General features: G+C 44.4%; 1 protein-coding gene across 5 annotated transcripts in view; it reads left to right on the forward strand.

Annotated features, from left to right (window-relative positions):
• Positions 1 to 203: 203 nt before the first annotated feature.
• LOC128686145 (WD repeat-containing protein 18) overlaps positions 204 to 9,930 on the forward strand; it is a 134,029-nt gene continuing 124,302 nt past the window's right edge. The window contains exon 1 of one of the 5 annotated variants that reach the window (XM_070083339.1): positions 204 to 350. The gene's annotated coding sequence lies outside the window, so the exon portion shown is untranslated. Of the gene's footprint in view, positions 351 to 477; positions 538 to 3,837; positions 3,872 to 5,315; positions 5,744 to 9,930 lie in introns of those variants that run through there. The other 4 variants (XM_053772855.2, XM_053772857.2, XM_053772856.2 and 1 more) reach the window with 4 other exon arrangements.

Raw genomic sequence — 9,930 nt, forward strand, 5'->3', positions numbered from 1 at the left:
ATGGAAGGTAAGTAAGTAAGTAAGTAAGTAAATTTATTCAGGTATACACAAATACAGTTACATAGAATTATCATACATAGCAGGGAACTGGAGCACAGATCTAATTCCCTAGGTACTTTACGCACATGCTGCTATGTATGATAATCTATGTAACTGTATTTGTGTATACTTGAATAAACTTGCTTGCTTACTTATTTAGCCCCTCACCAACGTCAAGGAACCTCCTTCGAGGGGGCCACTGTATAGAAATAAAGAAGTTGTGGACTCGTGGGCACGATCCTTGGTAGCCCTTAACAGCAACAACAACCATCAACTTGCTACTTTATCCCACATCACCACTATTAGCTTTGGTATAACTTGTACTATCAGTTTTATTGTAATTTTAAGAGTATGGTCGTAAACCTTCTGTGACCTGTAGTAATATTTGATAATCATGAAGACAGTATTTATTTTATTTTTGATTTGCCGCCTCAGTGGCTAGTTTATTGAGCATCCCATGCTTATCCTGCCATCGTAAGTTTATTTAGGTACAGTCAAGTAAGTACATTATTATTATTATAATCAAGGGGGAAGCGCTAAACCCGGAGGATTATACAGCGCCTGGGGGGGGATGTGGAAGGCATTCAGGCTTAATTCGGGGAACTGGAGCACAGATCTAATTCCCTAAATCAAGAGCCCCTCACCAACATCAAGGAACCTTCCTTGAGGGGTCAAGTAAGTACAGTTGCGCAGATTTAGGTGATTTACATTTATACGTAGTAACGTATGTAAATTACCAAAGATAACCCAAAAAAGTTTTTTTTTTTATTGGGGTACATAATCTTGTACCCCAGGATGCGACCCACACCAATCGACCAACACCCAGGTACCTACTTCTAGGGAAACAGGGACAGCAGGTGTAAGGAAACATGCCCAGTGTTTCCTGCCATGCCAGGGATTGAATCACACACTGAATACACGAGTGCATTATCAACTGAGCCATGAGTACACGAGTGTTAAGTAAGTTTATTCAGGTACAGGTACACAAATACAGTTACACAAATTATCATACATAGCAGTGTATGTGTAGATTACCTAGGATAACCCAAAAAAGCCAGACAAAGTGATTATTTCCATTGGGATCCTTGTTAGCTATAAAAAAAATCTCCCTTTTCTGTAACTTTATTCGTTACTATTACAGCAATTGAATTTACACATAACTAATGAACATAATACATGAAGATACTTATATGTTTTTGAGATGTAACTCTATATTATTATGAAAACATTAATCATTATTGGGTTGCAGTCCTTAAAAAACAATTCATTCATGTATATATATCTGAAATGCGTAGGGAGACACTGGTCAGAGAAATAGCAAGCATCGAACTTAAGCTAAAAGAATCCTTTAGGAGTCAGGAATCGCGGGAAGAACTAAAAGCCATAAATGAAATCGAAAGAAACCCAAAGTATTTCTTCTCCTATGCCAAATCAAAATCGAGAACAACGTCCAGTATTGGGCCCCTACTTAAACAAGATGGGTCCTACACAGATGACAGCAAGGAAATGAGTGAGCTACTCAAGTCCCAATATGACTCAGTTTTTAGCAAGCCGCTAACCAGACTGAGAGTCGAAGATCAAAATGAATTTTTTATGAGAGAGCTACAAAATTTGATTAACACAAGCCTATCCGATGTTATCCTGATGCCAAATGACTTCGAACAGGCGATAAATGACATGCCCATGCACTCTGCCCCAGGGCCAGACTCATGGAACTCTGTGTTCATCAAGAACTGCAAGAAGCCCCTATCACGAGCCTTTTCCATCCTATGGAGAGGGAGCATGGACACGGGGGTCGTCCCACAGTTACTAAAAACAACAGACATAGCCCCACTCCACAAAGGGGGCAGTAAAGCAACAGCAAAGAACTACAGACCAATAGCACTAACATCCCATATCATAAAAATCTTTGAAAGGGTCCTAAGAAGCAAGATCACCACGCATCTAGAAACCCATCAGTTACACAACCCAGGGCAACATGGGTTTAGAACAGGTCGCTCCTGTCTGTCTCAACTATTGGACCACTACGACAAGGTCCTAAATGCACTAGAAGACAAAAAGAATGCAGATGTAATATATACAGACTTTGCAAAAGCCTTCGACAAGTGTGACCATGGCGTAATAGCGCACAAAATGTGTGCTAAAGGAATAACAGGAAAAGTCGGTCGATGGATCTATAATTTCCTCACTAACAGAACACAGAGAGTAGTCGTCAACAGAGTAAAGTCCGAGGCAGCTACGGTGAAAAGCTCTGTTCCACAAGGCACAGTACTCGCTCCCATCTTGTTCCTCATCCTTATATCCGACATAGACAAGGATGTCAGCCACAGCACCGTGTCTTCCTTTGCAGATGACACCCGAATCTGCATGACAGTGTCTTCCATTGCAGATACTGCAAAGCTCCAGGCAGACATCAACCAAATCTTTCAGTGGGCTGCAGAAAACAATATGAAGTTCAACGATGAGAAATTTCAATTACTCAGATATGGTAAACATGAGGAAATTAAATCTTCATCAGAGTACAAAACAAATTCTGGCCACAAAATAGAGCGAAACACCAACGTCAAAGACCTGGGAGTGATCATGTCGGAGGATCTCACCTTCAAGGACCATAACATTGTATCAATCGCATCTGCTAGAAAAATGACAGGATGGATAATGAGAACCTTCAAAACTAGGGAGGCCAAGCCCATGATGACACTCTTCAGGTCACTTGTTCTATCTAGGCTGGAATATTGCTGCACACTAACAGCACCTTTCAAGGCAGGTGAAATTGCCGACCTAGAAAATGTACAGAGAACTTTCACGGCGCGCATAACGGAGATAAAACACCTCAATTATTGGGAGCGCTTGAGGTTCCTAAACCTGTATTCCCTGGAACGCAGGAGGGAGAGATACATGATTATATACACCTGGAAAATCCTAGAGGGACTAGTACCGAACTTGCACACGAAAATCACTCACTACGAAAGCAAAAGACTTGGCAGACGATGCACCATCCCCCCAATGAAAAGCAGGGGTGTCACTAGCACGTTAAGAGACCATACAATAAGTGTCAGGGGCCCGAGACTGTTCAACTGCCTCCCAGCACACATAAGGGGGATTACCAACAGACCCCTGGCAGTCTTCAAGCTGGCACTGGACAAGCACCTAAAGTCAGTTCCGGATCAGCCGGGCTGTAGCTCGTATGTTGGTTTGCGTGCAGCCAGCAGCAACAGCCTGGTTGATCAGGCTCTGATCCACCAGGAGGCCTGGTCTCAGGCCGGGCCGCGGGGGCGTTGACCCCCGGAACTCTCTCCAGGTAAACTCCAGGTAAACTGTGGATAGTCTCAAAATTTCAGATATTGTATCAAAGAAATTTCCTGGTAGAGTTCCTGTGGTAAAGAAAGTGAGAAACACTATGGAATTTAAGGCATGCTGGGAGTGTAGCAGGCACGCTGGGAGTGTAGCAGGCACGCTGGGAGTGTAGCAGGCACGCTGGGAGTGTAGCAGGCACGCTGGGAGTGTACCAGGCACGCTGGGAGTGTAGCAGGCACGCTGGGAGTGTAGCAGGCACGCTGGGAGTGTAGCAGGCATGCTGGGAGTGTACCAGGCACGCTGGGAGTGTAGCAGGCACGCTGGGAGTGTAGCAGGCATGCTGGGAGTGTAGCAGGCACGCTGGGAGTGTAGCAGGCACGCTGGGAGTGTAGCAGGCACGCTGGGAGTGTAGCAGGCACGCTGGGAGTGTAGCAGGCACGCTGGGAGTGTAGCAGGCACGCTGGGAGTGTAGCAGGCACGCTGGGAGTGTAGCAGGCACGCTGGGAGTGTAGCAGGCATACAGGGAGTGCACCAGGTATGCTGGAAGTGTACCAGGCATGCTGGAAGTGTACCAGGCATGCTGGAAGTGTACCAGGCATGCTGGAAGTGTACCAGGCATACAGGGAGTGTAGCAGACATGCTGGGAGTGTAGCAGGCATGCTGGGAGTATAGCAGGCATGCTGGGAGTGTAGCAGACATGCTGGGAGTGTAGCAGACATGCTGGGAGTATAGCAGGCATGCTGTGAGTGTACCAGGCATGCTGGAAGTGTACCAGGCATGCTGGGAGTGTACCAGGCATACTGTGAGTGTAGCAGACATGCTGTGAGTGTACCAGGCATGCTGGGAGTGTACCAGTCATGCTGGGAGTGTAGCAGGCATGCTGGGAGTGTAGCAGGCATGCTGGGAGTGTAGCAGGCATGCAGGGAGTGTAGCAGGCATGCTGGGAGTGTAGCAGGCATGCTGGGAGTGTAGCAGGCATGCAGGTAGTGTAGCAGGCTTGCTGGAAGTGTAGCAGGCATGCAGGGAGTGTAGCAGGCATGCAGGGAGTGTAGCAGGCATGCAGGGAGTGTAGCAGACATGCTGGGAGTGTAGCAGACATGCAGGGAGTGTAGCAGGCATGCAGGGAGTGTAGCAGGCATGCAGGGAGTGTAGCAGGCATGCTGGGAGTGTAGCAGGCATGCAGGGAGTGTAACAGGCATTCTGGGAGTGTAACAGGCATGCTGGGAGTGTAGCAGGCATGCAGGGAATGTAACAGGCATGCAGGGAATGTAACAGGCATACTGGGAGTGTAACAGGCATGCTGGGAGTGTAGCAGGGATGCTGGGAGTGTAGCATGCATACTGGAAGTGTGGCAGACATGCTGGGAGTGTAGCAGACATGCTGGGAGTATAGCAGGCATGCTGTGAGTGTACCAGGCATGCTGGAAGTGTACCAGGCATGCTGGGAGTGTACCAGGCATACTGTGAGTGTAGCAGACATGCTGTGAGTGTACCAGGCATGCTGGAAGTGTACCAGGCATGCTGGGAGTGTAGCAGGCATGCTGGGAGTGTAGCAGGCATGCTGGGAGTGTAGCAGGCATGCAGGGAGTGTAGCAGGCATGCTGGGAGTGTAGCAGGCATGCTGGGAGTGTAGCAGGCATGCAGGTAGTGTAGCAGGCTTGCTGGAAGTGTAGCAGGCATGCAGGGAGTGTAGCAGGCATGCAGGGAGTGTAGCAGGCATGCAGAGAGTGTAGCAGGCATGCAGGGAGTGTAGCAGACATGCTGGGAGTGTAGCAGGCATACAGGGAGTGTAGCAGGCATGCAGGGAATGTAGCAGGCATTCAGGGAGTGTAGCAGGCATGCTGGGAGTGTAGCAGGCATGCAGGGAGTGTAACAGGCATTCTGGGAGTGTAGCAGGCATGCAGGGAATGTAACAGGCATGCAGGGAATGTAACAGGCATACTGGGAGTGTAACAGGCATGCTGGGAGTGTAGCAGGGATGCTGGGAGTGTAGCATGCATACTGGAAGTGTGGCAGACATGCTGGGAGTGTAGCAGACATGCTGGGAGTGTAGCAGACATGCTGGGAGTGTACCAGGTATGCTGGGAGTGTACCAGGTATGCTGGGAGTGTACCAGGCATGCTGGAGGTGTACCAGGCATGCTGGAAGTGTACCAGGCATGCTGTGAGTGTAACAGGCATGCAGGAAGTGTAACAGGCATGCAGGAAGTGTAACAGGCATGCAGGGAGTAGCAGGCATGCAGGAAGTGTAACAGGCATGCAAGGAGTGTAGCAGGCATGCAGGAAATGTAACAGGCATGGAAGGAGTGTAGCAGGCATGCAGGAAGTGTAACAGGCATGCAAGGAGTGTAGCAGGCATACAAGGAGTGTAGCAGGCATTCCAGAAGCCAGCATTAGTCTTCAATAAAGGTATGTAATACTGATTTAATTGTTAAAAAATTTATTTTTTTGGTGAATATTTTTGTCTGGAACGGAATAATCGTAATTACATTAATTCTTATGGGAATTATTATTTTGGTTTTCAGCCATTTCGGTTTTAGGCAGAGCTTCTGGAACGGATTATGGCCGATAACTGAGGGTCCACTGTATTTCTGTAATATATCTTCCATTCTGTTAATTGAGACCAAAAAAATGAGAATACAACCATAAAAACCATACAAAAATTCCACTAAGGGGCACTGCAAGCTGTGTTGGCAATCTGTACAATGACAATGTTATGGCCCATTTTAGGAAAGTCTTAAAGGAACGGGAGGTACAGAGCTCTATGGACAGATTTGTTGTGCGGCAGAGGTCAAGTGACTCAAGCTGGTCCTAGTGGCATTAAAGGAAGAAGGGAAGTAACCTTAGAAAAGGACTTAATACTTCAAGTCCTAATGGAAGGGGATTCCCCTTCTAAACAACAACAACTTCCACACTCTCCCCTCCTCCCATCCCATCAATCATCACCCGATCTTCAATAAAGGTAAATGTCATGTATTCTATTCTTAGTAAAGTAGTAATTGTGCATGTCTTCTTCAGTTTGTGTGTATTAAAATTAATATTTCATGTGGCAAAAAATTTTTTTTTTCATACTTTGGGGTGTCTTGCAAGGATTAATTTGATTTCCATTATTTCTTATGGGGAAAATTAATTCGCCTTATGATAATTTCGGCTTACGATGAGCTCTCGGGAACGGATTAATATCATAAGGCGGGGGTCCACTGTATTTTGTATTATTGCATTGTTTTTAGTGCTTGTAACTGCTTAACCCTTTGACTGTTTCCGACGTATAAATACGTCTTACGAGCCAATGTTTCTGACGTATTTATACGCATAAATTCTAGCAGCTTCAAATCAAGCAGGAGAAAGCTGGTAGGCCCACATGTGAGAGAATGGGTCTCCATGGTCAGTGTGCACCATATAAAAAAAATCGGGGAGCCAGTGGTGCATTGTGGGAATGCCATTTCAGTTGTCATTTTTCAGCATGTCTAGCGGTAAGAAATATGTGATTCCCCAGCAAATCTGGGACTCTTCTCTTCCCAAGTGATGCTCTAACACAGATGAAAGTGTCAGTGAAGATCAATTTCATGATTTGGAGGAGTTTGAGACCAAAAGCAATGGAGGAGGAGGAGGGGAGGAAGAGGAGGATGAGGAGGAGGAGGGAAGGAAGAGGAGGAGGAGGAGGAGGAGGAGGAGAAGAAGAGGAGGAGGAGGAGGAGGAAGAAGAAGATGATGTAATAATATTGTTCCCTTGAAGCAAGAAAAAAAAAAGTCCACCCCATGACAGTGACAAGATAAGGGGAGATAACATCTGATAAGAGCTGACTTTGATGAGCGTAAAGGAGGGTAATATTACATGACCATCGCCCTCCCTTTGTTTTTGCTGGTACATAAACATTTCTGTCTGTCTATTTGTCTGTCTGTCAAGCTCCCTGTCTGTCCATCTAGCTCTCTGTCTCAGAGAGAGCCACAAGACTGTGTCAGTAAGTAAGTAAGTAAGTTTATTCAGGTATACACAAATACAGTTACATAGAATTATCATACATAGCAGCATATGTGTAGAGAACCTAGGATAACCCAAAAAAGTCAGACAGAGTGACTTATTTCCATTGGGGTCCTTTTACCTTATTATTATAGTATAAAGGTTATAATATTTTCTTATTATTCTACAATGAAGATAACATCTTATTATCATACTAAAAAGACTATCTGCTACACCAAGGTCATTAAGACTATCTACAATACGAGGGTCATTACAAGGAATAAGGTAAAATTTACACGTATGTTAGCTAAAAAATAGAAAATCATTCCCCTCCCTTTCTGTAGCTACATTCATCAGACACCTTTTGGCACTCTTCTTGAACTGGTTCACGCTATGACTGGCTTTGACATGTGCGGGTAGTCTGTTCCATTCCTTTATTGCTGTACAATAAAAGGTGTTTGAAGCCTGGCCACTGACTGTGGGTACTACAAAGTTGTGCTCTCTCCCCCTAGTACTATGATTGCTTTGGTTCCCAACCTTGACAAAATTGACAGCAAGATATTCTGGACATTGTTTGTGAGCAATTTTATAAACATGATTTAGCTTCAGTTGTTTTACTCTGTCTTCAACATTCAGCATATCCAACTGCTGTAATTCATCCTGGCCTACATGTTCTCTTGGTCCCAGCCCCAGGATGAATCTTACGATTTTGTTCTGGGTGATTTGCAGTCTATCTTTCAGTTTTTTTGTCAAGGCAGAGTACCAAGAAGAGCAAGCGTAATCCATATGGCATTGTATAAGGGCTAGACATAGGGTCCTGCGAGCCTCAGTAGGTAGACACTGTGCTTGTCTATACAGGAACTTCAGTTTGGCATTCGCTTTCTTTACTACACTGTTCCCTATCAATTCTCCTGACATGCATGGGTCAAAGGGGATTCCCAAATATTTTACTGATGAAACCAAAGTGATGGGCTCCCCATTACATTGAACATTAAAATTATTTACCCTTCTCAGTTTATGTTTCGTGCCAAAGAGAATGGCTTCAGTTTTCCCTAGGTGTAATGATAGTTTGTTGTCTACTAACCATTTGCTGCAGGACTCCAGTTCCAGTGTTAAAACATTAGCAATATCTTGTGGGTCTTTACCTGACACTAACAGAGCACTGTCATCTGCATACAGTAGGAGTTTGCACTTGACACTGATAGGCATATCATTGACATAACATAAGAATAATAAGGGACCCAGAATACTACCTTGGGGAACTCCACATGTTATCGGCAGGGGTTCTGATTCTGTTTTGTTGATTTTGACTATTTGTCTCCTGTTGCTAAGGTAGGACTTAAACCAGTGTACAGAACCTATACCAATAGCTTGAAGTTTATTACATAATATATTGTGGTTGACAGTATCGAAGGCCTTTTGCAGGTCTAAGGTTACCATGCCTATGAGGTTCCCCTTTGACATTTCAGTTCTCAGGTAATCCATCAGATTAATAAGGGAGGTGTCGGTTGAGTAGGATCTTCTAAAGCCCGATTGATAGCTATGGAGAATGTTGTCATTAAGGTACTTAACTACTTGAGAATACACCGCCCTCTCTAGAATTTTAGATATTATACTGAGTATACTAACAGGCCTATAGTTGCTTACATCAGACCTACTATTTTTCTTGAAGATAGGAGTGACTCTGGCCTCCTTGAACCCCTCCGGTACTGTATTAGTGGTGATTGATAGATTTATTATGTGAGCAATAGGGATTGACAGTTCAGAAGCACCATCTTTTAGGAACTTAGACGGGATGTTATCAGGGCCTGTGCTCTTAGTTGGGTTTAACCTGCTTAGTTCTTTTTGAATAAAGTCATGAGATACACTTACTAGTTGACAACTGTTTGGGGTTACCCCTTTATTGGTATAGTATGTTTGAAACTTATCAGAGTCTGTGTTAAAGGTATTTGATGCAGCTGGTAGTTTACTTACTAGTGTTGATGCAACAGATGTGTAGTAGGAATTAAAGCAATTTGCCACCTTAGATGTTTCGTGGCATACCTCATTATCGATAGTGAGTACTATGTTAGACCTATCTACTGGCTTATGGCTATACCCCAACTGTTTTAGTTGTTGCCAGAGCTTTCTGGGGTTATGCTTATACTCTTCAATTTTTGAGCAGTAGTGCTTTGCCTTTGCTCCTTTTATAAGTCTCTGTACTCTGTTCCTCACCCTTTGGAATTCATTTAGTGCTGCAATATCCTGTCTGTTTGCTTTAAATCTTTTTAGCAGCTGGTCTCTGAATTTCATATTATCCAATATCTCAGTATTCATCCAGGGTTCAGTTCTTCGTTTAATCCTAACCTCTTTAACTGGTGCAATATTATCAAGGATGGTAGTGAACATTGTTTTGAATTTTTCCCAGGCATCGTTTACGTCCGTGCAACTTGTTATCTCTGTCCAGTCACAATTGTGTAGCCTATTTACCAGTGTTTCTTTACTGTAGTTTCTAGTTGACCTCATTTTTATTGTCCTGTGTAGGCCTATCCTATCCCTAGTTATTTTCCTGGTGCAGTAAATGATGAAATGATCACTAAGACCTGTGGTAATGACGCCTGACTGACTAATGTTCTCAGAGCGGTTACAAAGTATG

Source organism: Cherax quadricarinatus, chromosome 9, assembly GCF_038502225.1.
Source record: "Cherax quadricarinatus isolate ZL_2023a chromosome 9, ASM3850222v1, whole genome shotgun sequence".
Taxonomy (NCBI): domain Eukaryota; kingdom Metazoa; phylum Arthropoda; class Malacostraca; order Decapoda; family Parastacidae; genus Cherax; species Cherax quadricarinatus.